The sequence below is a fragment of the Somniosus microcephalus genome, chromosome 11 (genome assembly GCF_052327205.1).
Source record: "Somniosus microcephalus isolate GS21.2 chromosome 11, FLI_Smic_1.0, whole genome shotgun sequence".
Lineage (NCBI taxonomy): Eukaryota > Metazoa > Chordata > Chondrichthyes > Squaliformes > Somniosidae > Somniosus > Somniosus microcephalus.
This window is the reverse complement of record NC_140997.1, coordinates 82,112,557-82,135,905: the sequence shown is the minus strand read 5'-3', so window position 1 is coordinate 82,135,905 and position 23,349 is coordinate 82,112,557. Positions and strand designations below refer to the sequence as shown.

The following is a 23,349-nucleotide window of genomic DNA, read 5'->3' as shown; positions in this document are numbered from 1 at the left end:
AGGGGTCAGGTGAGGGGAAATTTAGAAATAGAATCATAGAATCATAGAAAGTTACAGCACGGAAGGAGACCATTTCGGCCCATCGTGTCCGCGCCAGCCAACAAAGAGCTATCCAGCCTAATCCCACTTCCCAGCTCTTGGTCCGTAACCTTGCAGGTTACAGCATCCCAAGTGCACATCCAAGTACTTTTTAAATGTGGTTAGGCTTCCTGCCTCTACCACCCTTTCAGGCAGTGAGTTACAGACCCCCACAACCCTCTGAGTGAAGAAGTTTCCCTTCAAACCCCATCTAAGCCTTACTTTAAATCTGTGCCCCCTGGTTTTTGACCCCTCTGCTAAGGGAAACAGGTCCTTTCTATCCAGTTTATCTATTCCCCTCATAAGTTTATACACCTCAATAAGGTCTCCCCTCAGCCTCCTCTGTTCCAAGGAAAACAAACCCAGCCTATCCAGTCTTTCCTCATAGCTAAGATTCTCTACTCCCGGCAACATCCTTGTAAATCTCCTCTGTACCCTCTCTAGTGCAATCACATCTTTCCTGTAATGTGGTGACCAGAACTGCACGTGGTACTCTAGCTGAGGCCTAACTAGTGTTTTATACAGTTGAAGCATAGCCCCCCTGCTCTTGTATTCTATGCCATGGCTAATAAAGGCAAGCATTCCTTATGCCTTCTTAACCACCTTATCTACCTGGCCTGCTACCTTCAGGGATCTGTGGACATGCACTCCAAGGTCCCTTTGTTCCTCTACACTACTCAGTGTCCTACCATCAATGTGTATTCTCTTTCCTTGTTAGCCCTCCCCTAATGCATCACCTCACACTTCTCCGGATTGAATTCCATTTGCCACTATTGTGCCCAGCTGACCAATTTATTGATATCTTCTTGCAGTCTACAGCTTCCTTCTTCAGTATCACCCACACAGCCAATTTTAGTATCATCTGCAAACTTCTTAATCATACCCCCTCTATTCAAGTCTAGCTCATTGATATAAACCACACAAAAACAAGGGACCTAGTACTGAGCCCTGCGGAACCCCACTGGAAACAGCCTTCCAGTCACAAAAACACCCATCAACCATTACCCTCTGCTTCCTGTCTCCGAGCCAGTTTTGAATCCAACTTGACACTTTGCCCTGGATCCCATGGGCTTTTAACTTAGTGACCAGTCTGCCATGTGGAACCTTATCAAAAGCCTTGCTAAAATCCAAGTACACTACATCAAATGGACTACCCTTATCTACCCTCCTTGTTACCTCCACAAAAAATTCTATCAGGTTTGCCAGACATGACCTTCTCTTAACAAATCCATGCTGACTATCCTTGATTAATCCATGTCTTTCTAAATGAAGATTTATCCTGCCCTTCAGAATTCTTTCCAATAATTTTCCCACCACCGAGGTTAGGCTGACTGGCCTGTAATTACTCGGTCTATCCTTTTCTACCTTTTTAAACAAGGGTACCACATTAGCAGTCCTCCAGCACCACACCTGAAGCCAGAGATGATTGAAAAATGATGGTCAGGGCCTCTGCTATTTCCTCTTTTGCTTCGCTTAACAGCCTGGGATACATTTCATCTGGGCCTAGGGATTTATCCACTTTTAAAGCTGCTAAACCTCTTAATACTTCCTCTCTCACTATGTTTATTTCATCTAATATTTCACACTCCTCCCCCCTGATAGCAATGTCTACTTCACCCCTCCTTTGTGAATACAGACGCAAAGTATTCATTAAGAACCCTACCGACATCTCCCGCCTCCACACACAGATAATCCTCATGATCTCTAATCGGCCCTACTCTTTCTTTAGTTATTCTCTTACTCTTAATATATTTATAAAACATCTTTGGGTTTTCCTTGATTTTACTTGCCAAGAATTTTTCATGCTCTCTCTTTGCTTTCCTAATATCCTTTTTAATTGCACCTCTGCACTTTCTGTACTCCTCTAAAGATTCTGGAGAGAAATCAAAAGAGAAAGGTCAAGGCAATAGAGCAGTGTAGCGATGTGGGTAAAAATAAGCAGAGTGTGACAGGAAGGGACAGCGAGTTTAACGGTGGCAGTGCAGCAAAGAATACGGTCAAGGCAGTGAATAATGGTAAAAAAATTAAATTCATGTGAATGCATGAAGCATTCGTAACAAGATAGGTGAATTAATGGCACAAATAGAGATGAATGGTTTTGATCTAATAGCCATTACAGAGACGTGCTTGCAAGGTGGCCAAGATTGGGAACTAAATGTTTCAGGGCACTTGATGTTTCAAAAAGACAGGCAGAATGGAAAAGGAGGGGGAGTAGCCCTGATAATAAAGGATGACATAAGGACAGTGCGATAAAGGATCTCGGCTCGGAAGATCAAGAAGTAGAAACAATATGGGTGGAGATAAGTAATAACAAGGGGCAGAAAACACTGGTAGAAGTAATATATAGGCCCCCTAACAGTGGCTATACTGTTGGACAGAATATTAATCAAGAAATAGTAGGAGCTTGCAACAAAGGTAATGCAATAATCTTAGGGGACTTTAATCTTCATATAGACTGGACAAATCAAATTGGCAAAGGTAGTCTGGAAGAGGAGTTCAGACACAGGGGAGAGGGGTTTAAGAAGACAGTTTGCAGTAGAGAAAAGAAGCCGCGGATTATCTTTGCATTCCAGGATGATCCTGGAACAGGGAGCAGTTTTGGCAGATGAGAGCAGGACCAGTTGTCCGCCATATTCATTGAAGTCTGCACCCCTTTGACATAAGGGAGCGGAGATGAGGGCCATTCTGGGGGAACGAACTGGGTGAGAGAGAGTAATGGTTTTAATGGGGATTAGGGCATCAAAGGTGGCGGTGAGGGTGTGGTTGAACAGATCGGCAGCTGCAGAAATGTCATGGTGAATGGAAGGCCAAAAGCTAGACAGTTGGGATTTTGAAAGGGCAGTTGTCTGGGAGAGAGTTTTTTCCAAGGGCGGACACAGAAGGAAGTAGGATTGGGAGGAGAATATGGTTGAAGAATGATACAAGGAATCAGAGATGGCCTTATCTGTGATTGACACAATGGGAGTAGCGAGGCCACGTGAGATGGCAAGGTCAAGGGGGTGGCTGTGAATATGGGTTGGGGAGTTTATCTGGAAGGAAAGATTAAGGGAGGATAGGAGGGCAGTGAACTCAGAGGAAAGAGAGCATGATGAATTGGGATTAATGTTGAAATCACCAAGGCTGAGAAGTCGCCCAGTGCAGAGGCTGAGGGGGGAAATCAGTGAAGATATCTTGGTGAGAAAATTTTTAAGGTACTTGGGTGGGCTATAGAGATCGAGGATTTTAAATGAGAGTTGAGAGGGATGGAATAAGGTGAGATGCTCAAAGGAGGAGAAAGTGCCGGGGGAGTAGAGGGACAAACCAAGGTGTGATTTGGTGATAAGTGCCACACCACCTCCGTGACAGTCTAGGTGGGACACATGCAGACCAGACACACGCAGACTAGACACACGCAGACATACACCCTGGGTTGTGCTCATGAACCTCTGGTTCAGAGCAGTATTGGTACATAGGAAGGAACATAGGAACAGGAGTAGGCCATTCAGCCCCTCGAGCCTGTTCTGCCATTCAATGAGATCATGGCTGATCTGCGACCTAGCTCCGTACACCCGCCTTTGGCCCATATCCCTAATACCTTTGGTTATACAGAAAGCTATCAATCTGTGATTTAAAATCATCAATTGCTCTTGCATCAATTTCGATTTGCGGAAGAAAGTTCCAAACTTCTACCACCCTTTGTGTGTAGAAGTGTTTCCTAATTTCACTCCTGAAAGGTCTGGCTCTAATTTTTAAACTATGCCTCCTAGAATCCCCAACCATTGGAAACAGATCCGCTCTATCTACCATATCTGTTCCCCTTAATATCTTGAAAACTTCGATCAGATCACCCCTTAACCTTCTAAATTCTAGGGAATACAACCCTAATTTGTGGAATCTCTCATCATAACTTAACCCTTGAAGTCTGGGTATCATTCTGGTAAATCCATGCTGGACTCCCTCCAAGGCCAATATATCCTTCCTAAGGTGTGGTACCCAGAACTGCTCACAGTACTCCAGGTGTGGTCTAACCAGGATTTTGTATAGCTGCAGCATAACTTCTAGCCCCTTGTATTCTAGTCCTCTAGATATAAAGGCCAGCATTCCATTATCTTTTTGATTATTTTCTGTACCTGTTCATGACATTTTAATGATTATGTACCTGACCCCCAAGTCTCTTTGGACTTCCACTGTTTTTAGCTTTTCACCATTTAGAAAGTACCCTGTTCTATCCTTTTTAGGTCCAAAGTGGATGACCTAACATTTGCCTACATTGAAATCCATTTGCCACAGTTTTGCCCATTCACTTAATCTATCAATATCCCTTTGTAATTTTATGCTTCCATCTACACTGCCTGCAATTTCGCCTATCTTTGTGTCATCAGCAAATTTGGATATATGACTTTCTATGCAATCATCTAAGTCGTTAATAAATACAATGGATCAAAGTTGTCCTCTTGCCCTTTTGACTTGGATCAGGGAGACAAAGAAGTGGGAAGAGCAGAGTGAATTCACCCTCCATCACCAGACTGAAAGCTGCATATATAAACACCATCCCATTTCTGATATTAACTCATTTAGTTGTTCCAGCATCGGGTTTTCCAGCGCTACGGATGCCGTTTTGTGTCCAAAATGGCAACCAAGCAGCGCACGCACATTTCTGGTGCGTGCCGTGCCGGATGCCATTTTGGCGAGGGCGTTAGTGTCGGCACTGGGAGCATGCGCCGTTAGTTGGCAGATTGTGACGTTGCACGTTGATTTGACGCCAGCACCGCCATTTTCAACCTCGACACTGGAGCCAATGCCCTCTCTTAACCTCGCACAGCTGAACATGCGTTCAGCGGCAGGAAGGACCCCCCAACCAGTAATAATTAAAGGGACCATCACCTACTTACAGGTTAGTTGCTGGTTGATTTCTACTAGCTGTTGCTGAGTTTGTAGAAGTGTTTGGTGCTTTATAGACTTCTTTAAAGTTGTCTAAAGTCTACAAGGAGTGGTGTGGCACACACTCAAGGACTTGGTACTGAATTGCAAGGGGTCTGCTCAGACCAGTTGCTCCCAGGCATGGGTGCAGTAGTTTGTATCACCCTTGTCCTGCAGCATGACAGCGAGAATGAGCAGAGGCGACATAGAGCAGGAGAAGCTGCTAGAAGAGGGAGGAGGAGAAGGGATCTCAGCAGGAGGCCATATCCAGCCAGGGTCTTCCGGGAGCAATTCTCCTACCTCAACCTCAGTGAGGAACAGTTCATGCGACGTCTCCATTTTACACAGAAAGTGCTCACTGAAATCTGTCACCTGCTGCAGGCAGACCTGCGGCCTCAGTCCAGGGCAAGGATGACATTGCCAGTGGCCTTGGACTTCTTTGTGTTGGGTTCCTTCCAGGCTGGAAGGTCCCACATGGTCAGAAAAGTAAAAGCCCATGGGATAAAAGGGAAAGTGGCAAGTTGGATCCAAAATTGGCTCAGTGGCAGAAAGCAAAGGGAATATTGGTCGACGGGTGTTTTTGTGACTGGAAGGCTGCTTCCAGTGGGGTTCTGTAGGGCTCAGTACTGGGTCCCTTGCTTTTTGTAGTATATAGCAATGATTTAGACTTCAGTGTAGGGGGCATGATTAAGAAGTTTGCAGATGATACAAAAATTTACCATGTGGTTGATAGTGAGGAAGAAAGCTGTAGACTGCAGGAAGATATCAATGGACTGGTCAGGTGGGCAGAACAGTGGCAAATAGAATTCAATCCAGAGAAGTGTGAGGTAATGCATTTGAGGGGGTCCAACAAGGCAAGGGAACACACAATAATACTGAGAAGTGTAGAAGAACAGAGGGACATTGGAGCGCATGTCCACAGATCCCTGAATGTAGCAGGACAGGTAGATAAGGTGGTTAAGAAGGCATATGGGATACTTTCCTTTATTAGCTGAGGCATAGAATATAAGAGCAGGGTGGTTATGCTAGAACTGTATAAAACATTAGTTAGGCCACGGCTAGAGTACTGTGTACAGTTCTGGTCACCGCATTATAGGAAAGATGTGATTGCACTAGAGAGGGTACAGAGGAGATTTATGAGGATGTCACCAGGACTGGAGAAGATTAACTATGGGGAAAGATGGGATAGGCTGGGGTGTTTTCTTTGCAACAGAGGAGGCTGAGGGGAGACCTAATTGAGGTGTATAAAATTATGAGGGGCCTAGATAGAGTGGATAGGAAGGACCTATTTCCCTTAGCAGCGAGGTCAATAACCAGGGGGCATAGATTTAAAGTAATTGGTAGAAGGATTGGAGGGGAGTTGAGGGGAATTTTTTCACCCAGAGGGTGGTGGGGGTCTGGAACTCTCTGCCTAAATGTGTGGGAGAGGCAGAAACCCTCAACACATTTAAAAAGTACTTGGATATGCACTTGAAGTGCCGTAATCTACAGGGCTACGGACCAAGAGCTGGTATGTGGAATTAGGCTGGATAGCACTTTTTCAGCTGGCACAGACACGATGGGCCAAATGGCCTCCTCTGTGCCATAACCTCTATAATTCTATAGAGCAGGCGACATCTGTAACATCTCCCAGGTCGCCATCTACTCCTCGAAAAGGGAGATGAGCGAGGCTCTGTATGTAAGGAGAGCTGAATACATTTCAATCTCTTGCCCCAGAGAGAAGCAGGTGGAGCGAGCGCATAGCTTCAGCGGGATATCGGGCCTCCCCATGATGCAGAGTGCCAGTGATTGCACACATTGAGGGCGCCATATCTCAATTCGGAGATGTACCGCAACCGGAAGGGATTCCACTCCCTCGATGTCCAGCTGGTGTGCGACCATAGTCAGCACATCATGCAGGTCAATGCTCGGTATCCTAGCAGCAGTCATGATGCTTTCATTTTGCGGCAGTTCGCTGTACCATCCATATTTGAGCCACCACGACAAGCCAGAGGGTGGCCATTGGGCAACAAGCGCTATCTGCTGATCACCTGGCTCATGACTCCACTGCACTACCCAACCACATGTGGGCAGCATGCATATAGCACGCAGCTGCCACATGGAATCTGATAGAGCAGACCATTGGTGTCCTTAAACAACTCTTCCGCTGCTTGGACCGCTCTGGAGGAGCCCTGCAGTACTCACCAGAATGCGCCTCAACATTTGCTGTGGTCTGCTGCATGTTCTACAACCTCTCCATCATGAGGGCACAGCCCGTGCCACCAGGCATATGGTGACCAGCTGAGGAGGAGGAGGAAGAGGAGGAGGAGGAAGGGAGGAGGCAACCCAGGCAGCCCCTTTCTGCCCGGGCTGTCCGTGATTGACTCATCCGACTGTGGTACCAGTGAACGCAACCCCAATTCCCCATTCAACATTATTCCCACACCTCACCTTCCCTCTGTTACTGACCAGCACAGAATCCTCTTGGCCACAATGCTACAATAAAAGCCACCACAAAACAAACATTCCAAACTAGTTTTATGAATCACACCATCACAATATTTCAATCAAAAGTCAACTAATCACCCTTGTGCATTCCATTTATGCTGTCTTCAGTGTGCCTTTGTCTTTCCTAGTGCTTCTACGCAGTGCTACCCCAGTAGCTGCAGCATGGCTGGTGGAAGGCTGCTGACTTTCCATGGGGGAGACTGCAGATGGCCTTGCAGGATGATCTTGAGCAGCTCTAATAGGCCTGGCTTCGGACTGTACCACCTCGGCATGGGCGGCAGCAGTCAGGGCTGGCTGGCTGACAGGCAACAGCAAGGGCACTGGCGGAGTGGCAGTGGTGGGAGGACAAGTGCTGTCATCCTGAGAGAGGACAGCAGGTTCATGCTCCATGGAGCCAATGCCACTCCCCCGGGGCAGTACCCTAGTAATCTGTTGGAGGACAGATTGCTGGGTGGCTGTGACATCCTGCAAGCCCCTTTCAGCACTGGTAAACCTAGCCATGATGGCAGTAGCCTGTGCTTGCATGAGAGTAGTCTGAGCTTCCATTGCAGCACTCAGATGTTGGGTGGATGCTGCTGGTGCTGCAATGGAAGCTGAGACATCGGCCATCAGATGCTGCATAATGCAGTTCTCCTCCTTGGTGTGGAGGCAACAGACCTATGCAGGCTATCCAGCCCTGTGTGAGATCCAGGTCGAAGCTGTGAGGTGGGTTTGTATAATAAAAGTGGAAGTGGTTGCGGTAAGGAGGGGTCAGCCTGCTCTGACCATCATTCATTGAAGAGGAAATAAGCCTCATGACAGGTACATCTCTGCCAAAGTATCTCACATGGGGATCTGAGTAAGCTTGATACATGGCACAGGACTTAGATATCTAGAGTATGAGTGTAGTTGTCATCGCTGGCACATTGCAGTGTGGGTCTTTCCATCATGCCGAAGGTAGATACCCATCATATAGTTCATGAGAAAACTGAGTCTTGGGATGACAACTGTTTGAACGCATTTCCCAGAGGCTGAGTATGAGAATTACATAGAATTTACAGTACAGAAACAGACCATTCGGTCCATGCTGGTGTTTACGTTACACATGAGCTTCCTCCTGCCCTTATTCATCTAATCCTATCAGTATATCCTTCTATTCCTTTCTCCCTCATGTATTTATCTAGCTTTCCCTTAAATGCATCTATGATATTCACCTCAACTACTCCCTGTGGTAGCGAGTTCCACATTCACACAACTCCCTGGGTAAAGAAGTTTCTCCTGAAATATGTGCTCATATATATCCAGGGTTTGGTGCCTTCCACGATTGAGTTACACAGAGGCACCAGTTGCTGCTGACCTCTCAGACCGCCAACTGGTAGAACCATTGTGCAATAGAACGTGGTACGTGCCCTGGGAGTGTTTGATGGGACAGTGTAGAAGGAGCTTTACTCTGTACCTAACCCGTGCTGTACCTGTCCTGGGAGTGTTTGATGGGACAGTGTAGAGGGAGTTTTACTCTGTATCTAACCCGTGCTGTGCCTGTCTTGGGAGTGTTTGATGGGACAGTGTAGAAGGAGCTTTACTCTGTATCTAACCCATGCTGTTCCTGTCCTGGGAGTGTTTGATGGGACAGTGTAGAAGGAGCTTTACTCTGTATCTAACCCGTGCTGTACCTGTCCTGGGAGTGTTTGATGGGACAGTGTAGAAGGAGCTTTACTCTGTATCTAACCCATGCTGTTCCTGTCCTGGGAGTGTTTGATGGGACAGTGTAGAGGGAGTTTTACTCTGTATCTAACCCGTGCTGTACCTGCCCTGGGAGTGTTTGATGGGACAGTGCAGAGGGAGCTTTACTCTGTATCTAACCCGTGCTGTTCCTGCTCTGGATAATGTAAGTTCTGTTTCCCAGTAGTCTCTTTGATAAGCACAGCAAGCAATGGAAAGTTAAGCCACATATTTAACCATCTTTAACTGTGTTGCCATTGGCTGTTTTTAGGTTAAGTTATGAATTCCTTTACAAGGAGGTACAGAAAGAGAAAAGTTCTGATAGATCGTTCTATTCTTGGTTTGTGGGTCATGTCTTTGTGCAGGCACATTGTGTGACTTCCCAAATGGCTGTATTTATCTGACACTTCTGCCCATTTCTTTTACAGCTTGTGACTGTCATCCTGTTGGTGCTGCCGGTAAAACCTGTAATCAGACGACAGGACAGTGTCCATGCAAGGATGGTGTGACTGGCATCACATGCAACCGATGTGCTAAGGGTTACCAGCAGAGCCGATCTCCAGTTGCTCCTTGTATTAGTAAGTCTCTCTTGTTTTTGCTGGCATTGCTTAATATAGCAGCTGGTGCTTGGTCAAGACAGGACAGTCATCAGTGCACATTTCAGAACAGGTCAGAGGGCAAACGCCCAGCACATTGAGTGAGGAACAGGTCAGAGGGCAAACGCCCAGCATATTGAGTGAGGGATGGGTCAGAGGGCAAACGCCCAGCACATTGAGTGAGGAACAGGTCAGAGGGCAAACGTCCAGCACATTGATTGAGGAACAGGTCAGAAGGCAAACACCCATATTGCCTTATCTTGGTGCTATGGACTGTTTCCTGATGGTAGAGAAAAGTTTTGTGAAGAATAAATTAAGAGGGTTTGGTTAAATTTATAGGATTCTTTTGGCATTTTTACTCCAGATATTTTTGGCCTCTGAGTTTCTGATCCTCTTGTATTTCCTCACTCCCTGCATCCCAGGCAATGTGTTGCATGCGTTCAGATTCGTAGCATGTCCAGGAAAGGAGCAGAGAGACCCTTCAATTTAATTTTGCTCCTTCTGTGCAGAAGGCAGTAGAATAACAATACATTAGATTTTGACTTAGGTTTTAACTTTCAAACAAATTTACAGTAACAGAACAAGCAAACAGTATCAGTGGTACAACACATATTTTACAGGAGTTGTTAAGTTTCGCTAGCTCCTTGTTAATAAACTGAATAAATAATTTGTGGCTGTGGTAAACTCTGACAGTAAGATTCTTATATAGTAGTTTATTTTTCCTTTTACCTCCAACTACAGAAGCTATAAGGCACAACTAACAATCCTCACAATATCTAGGCATACTCACTGATTTTATATTCTTCATTATGTAGTATGCTTCTACCACTGTGCTAAGTAGGACAGACTAAGGACAGATGTAGCAGCCCAAACTGGGCATACATGAGGCACTGTGTTAGATTTCAGGAGATGGTTTTATTCCTGTTCCTGGCTGGGGTGGAGATCGCCTTTACAGAAGGTAAGTACTGTAGAAAATATAGGGACAGAGTGATCTCCTGGAAGAATTTTGATCGCCTAGATGGGTCGGAGAGGAATTTCCCAGATTTTTTTCTCCCAAATTGGCCATTCGGTTTTTATCTGGTTTTTCGCCTCTCCCGGGAGATCACATGGGTTCGGGTGGATGCAGAGTGATAGAAGATTTGAGGTTAGGATCAGATCAGCCATGATCTTATTGAATGGTGGAGCAGGCTCGAGGGGCCGATTGGCCTACTCCTGCTCCTATTTCTTATGTTCTTATGTTCTTATATGTGGGCCATCAGCAGCAGCAGAATTGTATATCACCACAATCTGTATCCTCATGGCCCACCTCTCACTCAATAATCACCATCAGTCCAAGAGACCAACCCTGGTTCAATGAAGAGCATAGAAATGTATGCTAGGAGCACCAGGCATACCTTAAAATGAGATAGGGACCTAGTGAAGCCACTACACAGGGCTACCTACAACTGAATATCCACAGCAGCAGCTATAGATAGAGCTAAGTGATTCCACAACCAATGGGTCAGAGCAATGCTCTCTCGCCCTACCACTTCCTATTGAGAATGGTTGTGATTCAAGGCTGAAGTGTTTTCAAGTGTCTTCAGCCAAAATTGCCAACTGGATGACCCACACAGCCTCCTCCTGAGGCCCCCATCTCATAGATACTAGTTTCTGGAAAATCTGGTTGACTCCGTGTGGCATTAAGCAGCAGCTGAGCGAACCCGACACAGCAAAGGCAACGGACCCTGACAACACCCCAGCTGTACAGCTGAAGACCTGTGCTCCAGAGCTAGCTGCTCTCCTTGTCAAGCTGCTCCAGTACAGCTATGACACTGGCATCTACCCGATTGCCCAGGTATGTTCTATCCATAAAAACAGGATGAATCTAACCCAGCCCATTAATTTCATGATAGAAGAAGTGATCCGTAGTATCATCAAGCAACACCTAATCACCACGACCTGCTCACTGATACTCAGTTCAGATTTCACCAGAATCACTCAGCTCCAGACCTCACCATAGCCTTGATCTAGACATGGACACAAGAGCTGAGTGTCAAAGGAAAGTGGGGATAGCTGCCCTCACCATCAAAGCAGCATGCGACCAAGTACAGCACCATAGAATAACTGAAGTCAATGGGGGTCGAAGGGAAAACCCTTCACTCGCTGGAGTCATACCTGTCAGAAAGGAAGATGGTTGTGGTTGTTGGAGGCTAATCATCTCAGTCCCAGGATATCGCTGCAGGAGTTCCTCAGGGAAGCATTCTTGGCCCAGCCATCTTCAAATGCTTCATCCATGACCTTCCCTCCATCAGAAGGTGAGGAGTGGAATTGTTCACTGTCAATTCCACAGTACTCAGCTCCATTCACAACTCCTCCGATAATGAAACATCCATTGCAGCCTACGGTAGGACCTGGATATCATCCAGGCTTGGGTTGACAAGTGCTTGCTAACATTCACCACACATAAGTGGCAGGTAATGATCATCAAGGACAAGAGAAAACCCAGTCATCTCCCCTTGGCCTTCAATGGCACCACCATAGCCAAGTCCCCACCATCAATATCTTGGGGATCACCTTTGACCAGAAGCTGAACTTGGCCAGCCACGTCAACTCCGTGGCTACAAGAGCAGGCCTGAGGTGGGTACTCTGTGAGGAGTGGCTCACAGGTTAACCCCTCAAAGCCTCTCCAATATTTACAAGGCTCAAGTCGGAGTGTAATGGAATACTCACCACTCGCCTGGATGAATGCAGACACAACAACATGCAAGTAGTTCAACACTGTCCAGGACAGAGCAGCCTGCTTGATTGATGCTCCTGACTGGTATACTGTGACTGATGTACATACCATCTACAGGATGCAGAGCACCAACTCCCCAATTCTCTGCCACAGAGGGCGGTGGAGGCCAGTTCATTAAGTATATTCAAGAAAGAGTTGGATATATTTCTTAAAGCTAAAGGGATCAAGGGATATGGGGAGAAGGCAGGGACAGGGTACTGAATTTGGAGGATCAGCCATGATCTCATTGAATGGCGGAGCAGGCTCGAAGGGCCGAATGGCCTACTCCTGCTCCTATCTTCTATGTTTCTATGTTTCTATGTTATTTGAACAGCACCTCCCTCTCCTGTGACCTCTACCACCGAAAAGGACAAGAGCAGCAATGTTGTGGGAACACCATCAACTGCACATTTCCTTCCAAGTCACACACCATACTAATTTGAACATATATCACAGTTCCTTCATCATCACTAGGTCAGAATCTTGGAATTCCCAACTTAACCATTGTTCAAAAGGTCCACCATTACATACTCAGGACAAGTAGGGATGGGCAATAACTGCATCTTTGCCAGTCAACTAATCCTGAGAACACAAAAAAAGACAAGTCGATAAATACCTTGACAGTAGAGACGAGGAACCAATGACTTTCAATAACTCTGTTGATTCAAATTGAACTGACAATTAAAATATATTTGACCAAGCTGTTTATATTTGAATTGAATGGATTAGGCCTTCCTCTGGTAATTACATAACAACAACCTGACCAACTGCTGCAACAAATGCAGTAACGTAAGCTGCAACATGATTTCTGTGAGTAAAGCTAGTCTTTAAGCCCTTGTGTACTGTGATAGAGTTAAAGCCAATATCATTGTAATTAAATGCCAAATAAATGCTTCATTCTTGTCAGATATTCTCATGGAGAATTAATGCTAACTGAAAAGATATCTCACCAGGACTTCCACTGAATTTATAAGCACAGAAATTTTTAGCAATGCAGAACAATATCTTTATTGCGGCCAGTTGTGTTTGTTGCTGGTAAGATTTACTTTGTATCTAACCCGTGCTGTACCTGCCCTGGGAGTGTTTGATGGGATAGTGTAGAGGGAGCTTTACTCTGTATTAAACCGTGCTGTATCTGCCCTGGGATTGTTTGGTGGGACAGTGTAGAGGGAGCTTTACTCTGTAACTAACCCATGCTGTTCCTGCCCTGGGAGTGTTTGATGGGGCAGTGTAGAGGGGGCTTTACTCTGTATCTAACCCGTGCTGTACCTGCCCTGGGAGTGTTTGATGGGTCAGTGTAGAGGAAGCTTTACTCTGTATTAAACCGTGCTGTATCTGCCCTGGGATTGTTTGACGGGACAGTGTAGAGGGAGCTTTACTCTGTAACTAACCCATGCTGTTCCTGCCCTGGGAGTGTTTGATGGGACAGTGTAGAGGGGGCTTTACTCTGTATCTAACCCGTGCTGTACCTGCCCTGGAGTGTTTGATGGGACAGTGTGGAACAAGCTTTACCCTGTATCTAATCTGTGCTGTACCTGCCCTGGGGGTGTTTGATGGGACAGTGTAGAGGGAGCTTTACTCTGTAACTGACCCGTGCTGATCCATCCATACCTCAGTACTAACATCTCTCACCATAATGAACACAAAATTCAGTTTTTAAAGAAGCAGTGAAAGTGAACCTCAGGCCGTGTAAATGATCAGTCTCACTGCCAAATGAGGTTTCATTTGTATTTCGAAACCCATCAATAAAGCAGGAAGTTGACGTCTTATACTAAATATACAAATGAAACCTCAACTTTTTTACTGAATTTCACAAGCACATTGACATATAGTACAATAATTGTTAACTAATTAATCTGGAGAAATAAGATAATGCATGAAAATACAAGCCCTTCAGACCTCCCAGAACATCTTTGGCAATAGTCTTATGTCTGCCTTGTCAAATCCCGTTATTTACGGCATGCGGATATTGCCTTGCGTGAGTGTCAGGGTGAACTGTCAGAGACACTCTCTGGCTCAGACACACAGCTTAACAACCCACAGGTACAAGGCAAATTTCCAACAGAACATTGAGACACAGAATTTAAACAGTCTTTCCCTCTTCCCTGATCACAGTAATTTCTCACCATTTCACCAGCACCTTAAACCTTATGTTTTCATTACATTTTCTTGTAAAGGAATGAGACTAGGGGAGGGGGCTTGAAATGACAAGGAAAGAACAGAGCAGCATGTGAAATGACAAAACAGCAATGTTCAAAAACCCAACAGCCAATATATATTTGGTGTCCCCAGTATAGAGCTGACTACATTTATTATTTAAATGGAGAGAGATTACAAAATGCTACAGTTCAGAGGGACCTGGGGATCCTTGTGCATGAAACACAAAACGTTAGCATGCAGGTACAGCAAGTAATCAAAAAGGCAAATGGAATGTTGGCCTTTATTTCAAGGAGGTTGGAGTATAAAAGCAGGGAAGTCCTGCTACAACTGTACAGGGTATTGGTGAGACCACACCTGGAGTACTGTCTACAGTTTTGGTCTCCTTATTAAAGGAAGGATATACTTGCATTGGAGGCAGTTCAGAGACAATTCGCTAGGTTAATTCCAGAGATGAGGGGTTTGACTTATGAGGAAAGGTTGAGCAGGCTGGGCCTATACTTATTGGAATTTAGAAGAATGAGAGTGTGGTAAACCACTTTTACCGTTCACTATCGTTACACTATAGTTATCACTGTTAGATCATTTCCCTATAGTTATCACTGTTCACATTGTTGTATCACTGTACGAGGTCGCCTCTTGTCACGCTGCTATACCTGGGCTGACCACTGCCGACTCCGCCCATGGCTCCACCTACCGGCCCAGGTATAAAGGTGGTCGACTGGCTGGTATTCCTCCTTCTTGGATCCAATCACCCACGAGGGTGGGCTCTGTTATTTAGTCAATAAAAACCTATAGTTACTTTCTTAACTCGTCGCTTTTCATTGGACGAATTGATAGGTATATCAGAGAGCGATGCATCCGACTTCGCCCTAGCCGCTACCCTTAACCAGGAGGGGAGACCGGTGGCCTTCTTCTCAAGGACCCTACAGGGCCCTGAGATCCGACACTCTTCGGTCGAGAAGGAGGCCCAGGCGATTGTGGAGGCGGTACGCCGCTGGAGGCATTACCTCGCAGGCAAGCGATTTACCCTCCTCACCGACCAGCGTTCGGTCGCTTTTATGTTTAATAACAAGCTGAGGGGTAAAATCAAGAACGACAAGATCTTGAGGTGGAGAATCGAGCTATCCACCTACGATTATGATATCTTGTACCGGCCTGGTAAGCTGAACGAACCCCCTGATGCTCTATCGCGAATTACATGCGCCAACGCGCAAATTGATAGACTTCAGACCCTCCACAACGACCTCTGCCACCCCGGGGTCACCAGGCTTTACCACTTCATTAAGGCCCGCAACCTGACCTACTCCATCGAGGAGGTCAGGACCATAACCAGGAACTGCCAGACCTGTGCCGAGTGCAAACCGCACTTCTTTAGGCCGGACAGAGCAAGCCTGATCAAGGCCACCCGCCCCTTCGAGCGCTTGAGCATCGATTTTAAGGGGCCCCTCCCGTCCTCTGACCGTAATGTGTACTTCCTCAACATTGTTGATGAGTACTCCCGTTTCCCCTTTGCCTTCCCCTGCCCAGACATGACCAGCACCAAGGTCGTTAAATGCCTGAACGACCTCTTTGCCTTGTTCGGGTTCCCAAACTATATACATAGTGACCGGGGCGCCTCCTTCATGAGCGAGGAACTCCGTCAGTTCCTACTAGCGAGAGGCATCGCCACTAGCAGGACCACCAGCTACAACCCCCGAGGGAACGGCCAGGTGGAAAGAGAGAACGCGACGGTATGGAAGGCCGTCCTCTTAGCCTTAAAGTCTAAGGGCCTCCCAACCTCTCGCTGGCAGGAGGTCCTCCCGGCGGCGCTGCATTCCACCCGGTCACTACTTTGCACTGCCATTAACGCCACCCCCCATGAACGAATGTTTGTTTTCCCCAGGAAGTCGACTACGGGAACCACGCTACCAACCTGGCTGACCTCTCTGGGGCCTGTCTTGCTGCGAAAGCACGTGAGGGCCCATAAAACGGACCCCCTGGTCGAGAGGGTGAACCTCCTGCACGCCAACCCCCAGTACGCCTACGTGGCATACCCAGACGGGCGGGAGGACACAGTCTCCTTACGAGACCTCGCACCCTCGGGCACTCCGGAGACACCACCGCTACCCCCCCCCCACCACCCCCCCAATTCCAGCCCAGGTAGACGGTACGCCGGAACCCCAAGAGCCTTCGCCTACCTCGCAGACGCCAGCATTAACACCGGAGAACGCAACACCGCCGCTGCGACGATCAGACAGGCTTACGAGGCCTCCGGACAGGCTGACATACCAGAACTGGTGGTACACTTCACCCCGCCGGACTCAAATCTAAACAAGGGGTGAATGTGGTAAACCACTTTTACCGTTCACTATCGTTATCACTGTTAGATCGTTTCCCTATAGTTATCACTGTTCACATTGTTGTATCACTGTACGAGGTCACCTCTTGTCACGCTGCTATACCTGGGCTGACCACTGCCGACTCCGCCCATGGCTCCACCTACCGGCCCAGGTATAAAGGTGGTCGACTGGCTGGTATTCCTCCTTCTTGGATCCGATCACCCACGAGGGTGGGCTCTGTTATTTAGTCAATAAAAACCTATAGTTACTTTCTTAACTCGTCGCTTTTCATTGGACGAATTGATAGGTATATCAGAGAGGTGATCTTATTGAAACATATAAGATACTGAGGGGGCTCGACAAGGTAGATGCAGAGAAGATGTTTCCCCTCGTGGGGAAATCTAGAACTCAGGGGCATAGTTTCAGAATAATGGGTTGCCCTTTTAGAACTGAGATGAGGAGGCATTTCTTCTCTCAGAGGGTCGTAAATTTGTGGAATTCTCTGCCGCAGAGAGCTGTGGAGGCTGGGTCATTAAATACATTTAAGGTGGAGATAGACAGATTTTTGCAAGATAAGGGAGTGAATGTCACGGGGCCGTGCATTCACGGGGCCATTTTGCTAGGGTTTCGGTAGTAGACCCAAGTGCAGGAAACCTATCCAAGGACTCGAGACCAGGTAGAACTTGAAAGATGCTTCCTTGAGACTCGAGAACATAGAAAGACTCGAGAGAGCTGCAAGCAGGCAAACCCAGGACTGAGCAAAGAGGACAGGAAACAGGAAGCTTAAATACAGGCCAGAGTGGTCATGTGACATAATTAATCAAATGAGACAGGAGACAAATACATTAACAACACACAGGTGAGGCCAGAGGCACAGAGGACAAAACAGGGACAAAACCAAACAACTTTATTAACTAGCCTAATTACTCTGATGAGATCAATTACTCGAGAAACAGGTGAGGAGAGGGGCCCAGAAGGCACGGCAGCTGCGCACCGAGGCCTCCAAAACCACCCTCAGGCGGCGAGCAGAGGGAAGTGCCGCTGAAGCCGTTACAGTGAAGGGTTATGGGGAGCGGGCTGGGAAGTGGCTTTGAGCCCTAGATCAGTCATGATCTTATTGAATGGCGGAGCAGGCTCGAGGGGCCGAGTGGCATATTCCTGCTCCTATTTCTTATGTTCTTATGCATCAGGATTACGGGATCCTGTATACTCAGTGGAGGAAAGCACATTTTTGGGAGCATTGGGCAACAGAGTGGAAAGATGGAATTAGCCAACTGTTGTTCTGGCATGCCGTACAAAAATATACCGGGGGAAAAACAGCAGGTATTAGAAACTGTGGAAAAGTCAATAGAATGAGGTCTTGTGGAGGTAGAAAAAAGGGAGAGGAGCAGAAAGCACGTGGTGCTGGGATCAGAAGTGGCCAGGAAGGATGTGGAGGATGTGAAAGCTGCCAGGTTTAGAATACAAGGTCAAGAAGGACCAATGGCCCGTAATTTCCGATCCTTACGGGTGTGTACGAGCTGTGCACACACCCGTAGGGACCTCGCAAATGCCGGTTTCAGGCATGCGAAGTGCATGTGCTGAAAACCGGCATTTCTGATCTGCCAAGAATCCTCTTGACAGATCGCACGCCTGCCCTGGAGAAGGGCCTCTGTGGGGGGAGAGTTCCACTTGCTGCAGAACCTCCACCCGCTGAAATCCCTCAAAAATCTTACGCCTGCTTTTACCAGCATAAGAGTTTAAAAAAGTTTTTAAAAAAGTTTCCACTCATTTATAATTTAAAAACACTTTGAAAAAAGGTAAGTTTATTTTTAGCTCTGTAAAAAGCTTTAATTTTTTTTCAAAAAATTAAATTTTTGATTCAAATATTTAATTTAATGTAATTTTAACTAATTTTTAAAATGTGATTTTAAAAAAATGTATTTAATGTTTTGATGTGTTTTTGGAGTGGTCTCCATTCATACTTTTGATGGGTCTAAGCTGAGAGACCTGTCAAAAGTATGAAGGGGGATTCCCTTCTCCCATTGTTTCCCCATGGCCCACGTGATCTGTCGAAATCTCAACTCCGAGTAAGACTCTAAAACACAAGCAGTACCGTCAGATTGTTAGTTTAATTTTTACTTGCACAAGGAGAAAGCTGCCTGGACAAAGGCTAGGCCAACATCTCTAAAGGACATCAGCAAATGCAGCATATTTATACAGTCAAACAAGCAAGCATTCCATAAATCATGTGTAATGGTATTGTATCATTTTAAACAAATTAAGAGTTTGCAGAAGGACAATCAAAAGGTCAGCAGGACAGAAATATCTCCAGACAAGGTTAGTTAATCATATATTCTGTCAGGAGGTTCTGTCTGAATCTTGTTACCAAGATGATTTACTTACTCATGTCTGATCATCTTGTTACCAAGATGATTAGCTTACTCAAAATGTTGCTTCTTTGTCTAGCGACAATCATTAATAGTTTATCTATTCTATAGCCTTATGCCTCCCTTGTGCTAGTGAGTCAATTATAGCTGTTATCACATCCTCAATGTGGGTGGGTATTATGAAAGATCTCTTGGTCCTGGACACGTTGTGACACATTTACTTTTTTCTTGCTTTAGCTACAACCTAAGCAAGTTTGTTCTTTTACTTGGCCATTTTATTCTACCCAGCATGCTAAGTATAATGTCAATTTCCACAGATCCTAGGGACGCTTGCGTACCACCTGCGCCCCTGGGATATCTGGGCCCTGCGCATTTCATCGTGGAGAGGCCCAGGAGCGGAAATGTCTGGACCTCTGGAGCCCTCAGGTAAGGGCGTAGATTTTTTCCAGATCGGAGGCCTCCGTGCGCAGGAAGCCTCCGATCGGAAAATACACGCCATTGTCTTCGTGAGAGGAGCGTAAAGGACTGAGGGTGTGGAAGGGGTGAATATTGTGGTGCATCAAAGTGAGGGCAGAGGGGTGGCGGTGAAGTGGAAGGGGCAACAGTGTGAGGAGCAGTAGCAGAAAGGCTGGTGAGAGTGGTGAAGGCAATATTGGTCATGAATAAGCATTTTTGAGCCACAGCTGAGGGGAAATTTGGAGCAGAGAAATGAGCAGACGGAATCTCTTGTACAAAAAGTGGAGAGATTAGATTGGATTCAATGGAGCCAGACAGTAACCAGTAATAGAATCAGTAAACTGTAATACAGCCAGTAACCTGCATTGTCTTGACCCACCAGCAGAACAGACCCACCAGAGGTGGCTGTAGAGCAGTATACAGTCGGGAGGGAGTGGCCCTGGGAGTCCCCAACATTGACTCCGGACCACATGAAGTCTCATGGCATCAGGTCCTGCAATAGAGTCAGTGAGTCATAATGGCACAGAGGAGGCCATTCGGCCCATCGATCCATGCTCTCTGTAGAGCAATCCAGTCAGTCCCATTCCCCCGCTCTGTCCCCATAGCCCTGCAAGTTTATTTCCCTCAAGTGCTTATCCAGTCTCACCTTCAAAACATTGAGGGGGAAAAATTCAGTTGGGTAGCGCTAATGGACTGTTAGGAACTTAGCGCCCGAGTGCGGCAATTTTAGTACCAAGCATGAAATTGACCAGTCGTTTTGCGGCGGCGCTAAACACTACCGCCACGATCTCCTGCACCCGCAGATCATGATGTCAGTCGAGCGTGTAATGCCTCAGACCGGATATTGAGTGGCGCCCCCTGCCTTAGCACCTGCCGCTAGGAACGACAGGTAGAGGGGAACGTTTTCAAGTCGGGAAGGGGTTGGGGGAGCGATATTTAAAGGCTGGCGCTCCCTGCCTTTTCTTGTTGGCAATATTTTTGGTTTTAATGCTGTCCTAAGGAGTTTTGGTCCTCAGCACCACTTTTGAGGTTCCTAAGCGCCGAGCTCTTTCCCTGGGCTCTACATTAGTGCTTCCAACACAATTGCTTCAGAGGTCTCTCCAGGCCGAGATTCGCGGCTGCAATGAGCAGGGTGTGGCTGGCCAGCAAGATGGCCCCTCCCCTTTAAGAACTGTATGGCGCCAGTGTGTCTGGCTTCCGTGGTAACTGGCATTGCCTGAGCTTCGGTAGCGTTCTGAGGTAGCGCCTCGCTCCACAATGTTTATGCCTTAAGAGAGGTGTGTAGCACCTGATTTAGCACACAAATCATCTCCAGGGGCGATAGAGGCGAATTTTGCAGTTGGAGGCGATAATTAGCGCTGGACGCTAAACTTTGCTCCCGGCCAATATTAGCGCCCCAAAATGGGCGATACCCAATTTTTCCCCGAGTGCCTCCGCTTCCACCATTTCCGTCGGCAGCGAGTTCCAGGTCATCGCCACTCGCTGCGTAAAAAACTTTTTCCTCATATCCCCCCTGTATCTCTTGCCCAAAACCTTAAATCTGTGTCCCCTAGTCCTTGTACCATCAACTAGTGTGACCAGCCTTTCCACGTCTAGCCTATCCAAACCCGTCATAATCTTGTAGACCTCTATCAAATCACCCCTCAACCTCCTTTGTTCGAATGAAAACAAATCCAGCTTCTCCAACCTGTCCTTGTAGCTAAGATCCCCCATCCCCAGAACCTTTCAGGTAAATCTCCTCTGCAGCCTCTCAAGGGCCTTCACATCCTTCCTAAAGTGTGGTGACCAGAACTGGATGCAGTACTCCAGTTGTGGCCTAACCAGCACTTTATAAAGGTTCAGCATAGCTTCTCTACTTTTGTACTCAATACCTCTATTTATAAAGCCCAAGATCCCATATGCTTTGTTAGCTACTCTCTCAATATGCCCTGCCACCTTCAGGGGCCAAGCACATTAACTCCCAGGTCCCTCTATCCCTGCACACTCTTTAAAACTGTACCATTAAGTGTATATTGCCTCTCCCTGTTCCTTCTGCCAAAATGCATCACCTCACACTTCTCTGTATTAAATTTGATCTGCCACTTGTCTGCTCATTCTACTAGCCTTTCTATGTCCTGTTGCAGTCGATTGGTATCATCCTCACTGTTTGCCACACCCCCAAGTTTAGTGTCATCAGCAAATTTAGAAAGTTTACTCTGTATTCCAATATACAGGTCATTTATATATATATCATATATATATATATATCAAAAAAAGGCAGTGGTCCCAGTATTGACTCTTGGGGACCACCACTGTCTACCATCCTGAAAAACAACCAGTCTGAAAAACAGCCATTTACCACAACTCGCTATTATCTGTTCTTAAGCCAATTCCTTATCCAAACTGCCACTGACCCATCTATTCCATGAGCCTCAATTTTGTTAACCAGCCTTCTATGTGGTACTTTGTCAAAAGCCTTCCGAAAATCTATGTAGACAACATTCATTTCATTCCCTTCATCAATCCTCTATGCTACTTCATCAAAAAATTCAATTAGATTAGTTAAACACGATCTGCCTTTTACAAATCCGTGTTGGCTCTCCTTAATTAGCTTAAACTTCTCCAAGTGCCTGTTATTTTTTTCCTTGATTATTGTTTCGAAAACTTTACCCACCACTGATGTTAAACTGACCGGCCTGTAGTTACTAGGATTGTTCTTACACCCTTTCTTGAACAATGGTGTCACATTTGCCACTTTCCAATCCTCAGGCACCTCCCCCGCATCTAGGGTAGATTGGAAAATTATGGCAAGCCCTTCCGCTATCTCCTCCCCCAATTCCCTTAGCAACCTGGGATGCAAGCCATCTGGACCAGGCAACTTGTCCACTCTAAGCATACCCAGCCTTTCTAGTACATTTTATCTATCAATTTTCACCCCTTCCATTGCTTCTACCTTTTTCACTTCTACTGATATTTTGTTAGCATCCACCTCCTTAGTAAACACCGATACAAAGTACTCATTAAGTATTCTAGCCTTGCCCTGTGCCTCTAAGCATATATCATCTTCTTTGTCTCTAATAGGCCCAACCTGCCGCTTACTACCCGCTTACTGTTTACATGCTGGTAGAAGATTTTTGTGTTCCTTTTTGTGTTAACCACCATTCTACTCTCATTTTCTCTCTTTGCCAATCTTATTTTCATCTTCACATCCCCTCTCAACTTATTGTATTTGGTCTGGTTCTCCCTTAAATAATTCACCTGACATGCATCATACACCCTCTTTTTTTTGTTTCATCATCTTCTCTATCTCCCTCATCATCCAAGGAGCCCTTGCTTTGGTTCCCTTACCCTTCCATCGTGTTGGAATGTATCTAGCCTGTACTTGAAACATCATCTCCTTAAAGATCACCCATTGTACTGGCCGTGCTAGACGTGCTCCTATCTAGTTATCCAGCAAGTTAAACACTTATTCAAAATAATTCTTCGTGAAGCTGTTTGCTGTTTGAAGCCTTTACTTGAACAATTTTGTGAAACTGTAAATAAAGTTAAAG

General features: G+C 46.3%; 1 protein-coding gene across 1 annotated transcript in view; it reads left to right on the top strand.

Moving 5' to 3' along the window:
* The first annotated feature begins 9,597 nt into the window (after window positions 1–9,597).
* Window positions 9,598–23,349, top strand: part of LOC147110690 (netrin-3-like) — a 208,361-nt gene continuing 194,609 nt past the window's right edge. Inside the window, exon 1 of the mRNA XM_086000913.1 lies at window positions 9,598–9,743. The gene's annotated coding sequence lies outside the window, so the exon portion shown is untranslated. The remainder of the gene's footprint in view (window positions 9,744–23,349) is intronic.